The sequence below is a fragment of the Electrona antarctica genome (genome assembly GCF_951216825.1).
Source record: "Electrona antarctica genome assembly, chromosome: 17".
Taxonomy (NCBI): Eukaryota; Metazoa; Chordata; class Actinopteri; order Myctophiformes; family Myctophidae; genus Electrona; species Electrona antarctica.
Window position 1 is genome coordinate 23,136,657 of NC_136798.1, and position 5,252 is coordinate 23,141,908.

The 5,252-nt window shown below is 38.6% G+C and overlaps 1 long non-coding RNA gene across 1 annotated transcript; it reads left to right on the plus strand.

The window, feature by feature from the left end:
* Positions 1–1,477: 1,477 nt before the first annotated feature.
* On the plus strand, positions 1,478–2,800 carry LOC306941252. The gene is made up of 3 exons (XR_013792115.1): positions 1,478–1,595; positions 1,771–1,895; positions 2,696–2,800. It is a non-coding gene; the product is annotated as an uncharacterized lncRNA (long non-coding RNA).
* Positions 2,801–5,252: the final 2,452 nt, after the last annotated feature.

A 5,252-nucleotide genomic window follows, 5' to 3' on the forward strand; every position in this document is an offset into this window, starting at 1 on the left:
ATAGCGGGTGACGCTTGACCAAAATACCATTAAGGGACAGAGCAAGTTCCTATATTCGTAATTTTCGGGCAGCGGCTGAATTGCGGGCCGCGTCTCGGGTAATAGCAGCGACGAAATTGGAGCCCTCTGTTTCTAAGGACTAGAATCTTGCGCACTTGTAGCGCACTCACGTCTAGCGCTATGCGGTCCGTGTTGCTGTTGTTTCTCTACTGTCTGTCCGTTCACCACTTTGGTCCAATACACAACATCTTGACAACTGCTGGCTCGATTCATGGAATTTTCTGTGCATCTTCATGATCCCTTAAGGATGACCCGTAATGATTTTGGTGACCCAGTGACCTTTCATCTAATGCTAAATCGATTGGGTGGATTTCCATGAAACTTTCAGGGTCTACCCACTGTGAACATAGCCCAGGCTGTGCACTGTGACGTCTGTGAGTATTCCATGTCACTAAACTACCGCATCACTCACTCAGGGATTTCTAGCTGTGACAACTATAAAGACTTTGTTGTGACTTCTCTTTTTAACCTATTTTTCACTGTTTCCTCTTTTTTGTGTATTACTGTGCATCTGTAAAGTAGGATAAAGAAAGTGGTGTTAAGAAGACGTGATGCACATAATACAAAATATCTTCAGATGCTTGGCTTCATCATGTTACAGAAGCAACAACTGTTTGTCACCATTTTCTGTCCTTTGTAGCCAATAACAACCTGACCCCTGAGGGAAACATGACCGACTACAACAACCTGATCCTGGAGAATACCCAACTGAAAAATTAAGTAAAGCAGCTGAAGGGTCAGACAGCAGGTGAAATCTTTGTGAATAAATATTACATTGTTTATTACTATTGATATTGCAATCCTTACCGATTTAGAGGTGGAAAATCTGGGTAAACTCAGCACTGCTGCTGACAATTATCATTAATTGAACAATAATAATGTACCGGGTAAACACAAATTAGAACAGAATAGCAGATCTACAAGCCCACAGCTTGTATACCTTGTACATGTGCTATTTTTGATCATTTCTTGAAATACTTTTGAATATATCTTTTTAACACAAATCTTATCTTCTGGGGTGGACCATTGCACAAAACATTTTTAGGTGGGGGTCCGCGGCCAAATACGTGACATACTGTATCCCGGGCCGAATTATAAAACAGGGCTAAATTGTTTAATGTATGGTACTTATTAATAATCTAAATATACAGTATAAAGTAACTAGTAACTAAAGCTGTCAAATAAATGTAGTGGGATACAAACTACAATATTTTCCTCTAAATGGAGTAGAAGTATAAAGTATCCCAACATTTAAATTGAAATGTAAATACCAGAACATTGTACTTGAGTAAATGGGTGTAGTAGAAAACACACTCCACTACATCTCTGACTATTATTATTACAATGTGTTAGAATTGATTATCACTCAGTACATTGAATATTCATCAGTAAATCTCGAGTCGTGCCCCAGTGGATGGAAGTTTGGATGCAGCTATTACTACATAACTACTGAAAGGAAAACATGGCAGGAAGGTAGAGAAGAATGTCAGAGTCAAGGAGCTGATCTGGTGGTCATTAACAGTAGAGAAGAACAGGTTAGTGTGTGCGTGTGTGTGTGTGTGTGTGTGTGTGCGTGCGTGCGTGTGTGCGTGCGTGCGTGTGTGCATGTGTCATCCATCATCCACATAGTTGCATGTGATCATAATTATAGTGAAGAAGTGAGTGTATTGGATACAATTAATGATGATTCAATCATGTACAAATAATCAGGTATTCATCAGAGGATTGATTCGATTGAATGGGGCCAGGAGAATATCATGGATTGGTCTCAGCAGAACACGTCAGGTGGCCGTGGGCAATTGGACGTGGGTGGATGGAACACCACTGACAACACAGTGAGACATTTGACATGTTGTTATATTGTAATTCTATCAAAGTCACTGTATGGATGTGGTTCAAATACATTGTTGTTTATTGTGCAGGTACTGGTACTGTATGTGAGTGACTGAGTGCATGTGGTTCAAATACATTGTTGTTTATTGTGCAGGTACTGGTACTGTATGTGAGTGACTGAGTGGATGTGGTTCAAATACATTGTTGTTTATTGTGCAGGTACTGGTACTGTATGTGAGTGACTGAGTGGATGTGGTTCAAATACATTGTTGTTTATTGTGCAGGTACTGGTACTGTATGTGAGTGACTGAGTGCATGTGGTTCAAATACATTGTTGTTTATTGTGCAGGTACTGGTACTGTATGTGAGTGACTGAGTGGATGTGGTTCAAATACATTGTTGTTTATTGTGCAGGTACTGGTACTGTATGTGAGTGACTGAGTGGATGTGGTTCAAATACATTGTTGTTTATTGTGCAGGTACTGGTACTGTATGTGAGTGACTGAGTGCATGTGGTTCAAATACATTGTTGTTTATTGTGCAGGTACTGGTACTGTATGTGAGTGACTGAGTGGATGTGGTTCAAATACATTGTTGTTTATTGTGCAGGTACTGGTACTGTATGTGAGTGACTGAGTGGATGTGGTTCAAATACATTGTTGTTTATTGTGCAGGTACTGGTACTGTATGTGAGTGACTGAGTGGATGTGGTTCAATACATTGTTGTTTATTGTGCAGGTACTGGTACTGTATGTGAGTGACTGAGTGGATGTGGTTCAATACATTGTTGTTTATTGGGCAGGTACTGGCAGATTGGAGATGCTCTTGACGATGAAGACAAGAGGGGCTGTGCATACTACTCTTACTTGACTTACCCTGGGACATGGATTAACACGTTATGCTCAGTTAAAGCTGCCTCAATCTGTGAGATTGAGGCAGCTGTAAACTGCAGCTCAGTGAAACTGCAGCTCAGTGGTATTAGTACATTAATACAGTAGTATTAGTAGTGAAAATGATCAGAATATTATTGTACAGAAGTACAAACTGTTGTAGCCATAACCACTTTAAAAAACACACCATACCAACTATGATGCTTTAGCATGTTATTCATTTTGCTTTCACAACTTGAACCCTATAGTGACCGTAGTCTGGGGGCAAACATTCTGCGAAAATAGCAGATCTACAAGCGCACAGTGATCTATACAAGCTCATATGATGCATTGTGAGCTTGCAGATTAGCTATTTACAGAGAGGACATTGGGTGAAAAGGGAAATACTAGAGCAGAGGGGGTTCCAGAGGGGCCCAAGAAAAAAGTAATATATAACTTTTGACAAGTTCACAAATGAGCTTGTAGATTGATTGTGTTGCCTCTTTCTTGGACAATTTCACCAATCTTTGAATATGCAGTCTTTATAGTATATTGTGTTGATTATTTTTGATGCAGTAATGTTTGTTTTGTGTTTTTTTTCTTCTTATTTTATTGGTATTTTTTAATTTCATCTGGGGAAATTGAAAGCATGTATAGCCCCCAGGGGATCACGACCCACAGGTTGAGAGCCACTGAACTATAGTAGGGTTTCAGTGAAGCAGTTGGACACACTTTGTATTTTTTGAGTGGTGCAAACCACTCCAATAACCAGCTTGGTTATTGGAGTCGCAAGTTGATGATGTCATATGTCCATGTGTGGTCCAGCCCTATGGAAGCTATATGGAATGTGCATGTGGCATGTGCTACACTATTTCAAATATTGCTTTAATTATTAGCATATGCATTCCATACATTCCATAGGGCTAGACCATCACCATAATGGACATATGACCATATATCATCAACTTGCGATAGGAGCAGTCCCTATTGAGTATTTTTTATTTTAGTTATAGAGGGCAAGTATAATGTTCTAAGGCATGTTTGTCTTATTAGCCAGGGATCCATTTAACAAACAAGTTTAACCACTTGAGTCCCTAAGATAAAATGAAATAGCCGATGTACAAGCTCACAACGCCACGTGATGTATATGCAATTTTTGTAATATATTTTTGAACATATTGGTTAGGCTATATTTCTGAAATAATAATATAATAATAATCTATTGAAATGTGTTTAAAATGTTTGAAATTTCATGAATATGTTGTTCAGATGTTTGAAATGTGCTTAAAATGTATGAATATTCATGAATATGTTTAAAATGTATTTTAAAAAAAGCAGGTCGTCCAATGATCCCTGGGTCGGCGGTTTGAATCCAAACAACACAGAGAGAGATCAGCAGCTCATTTACATCTACTTAATGTACTGAACTGCAGGCAGGCAGGCAGGCAGGCAGGCAGGCAGGCAGGCATAGCCTTGCAGTGGCCAGACACAAATCTGCCGGTATGATAGATATGCAGGCAGGATATAGATTTTCAATTATTATTATGCTTTTTTTTCTATTTTCCTATGTTCTTTTTCTACTGATTTTGCTATCCTTCTGGCTTTTATTATGGCGTTTTGATATTATTGTGTTTGTATTGTCACTGTAGGGGAGGTATATATGCAATAATATCACTGTTGTTACTGTAGAGGAGGTCAATGTGTGTGTAATGTTTTCACAGCTGTACTGTAAATGTGAAAAAAACACCTTGACTGTTGGTGATTGTGATTAATTAATAACTTACTGTAATTGTAACGCAGCTTTTTATCAACTTAGCAGTGGAAGCATTTAATAAAACTGTCATATTATTCCAGTCTATTATTTAACAATTCCTACTGATGCTTCGATCCTGTCACAGATCACAGAAGTGAACCTTTCAGGCCTGATTTCTCAACTCCCTGTTTCTCTGCAAGACATTACTCTATACACCATATGGGGCAGTATTATGCGTGTCTTAAGTACCAGGTCTTATGATTTAACTTAAGACCTGGAGGCGTGGTCAATGCAGTTTGGCCACTCAGAATAGCCAAATGGCATTGATCACGCCTCCAGGTCTTAAGTTAAGTAATAAGACCTGGTACTTAAGACACGCATAATACTGCCCATATGTTCAAAACTGGTGGGTCAAACTGAACAACCAATATGTCAATTTGTAGCTGATTCCCTGCTTTCATATGACATGAAAGAACACAAATAAGAAACAATAAACTCCACAATGACAGACCTTCTAATAAAATAGTCACATTTAGAAGTTAGACTTGGAATTAGAGTATAGGCCTAAACATGATTTATCAACAAATAGCAGATCTATAAGATCAATGTGTGTCGCACAGTGACTCGTTGTGAGCTTGTAGGCTAGATCTGCTATTTTTACGGTTTTAGGCTTACAGTTAAATATGGAAAAATATGTATGAAAGAAATCATAAAATGGCTGTCCTATAAAATGTGTG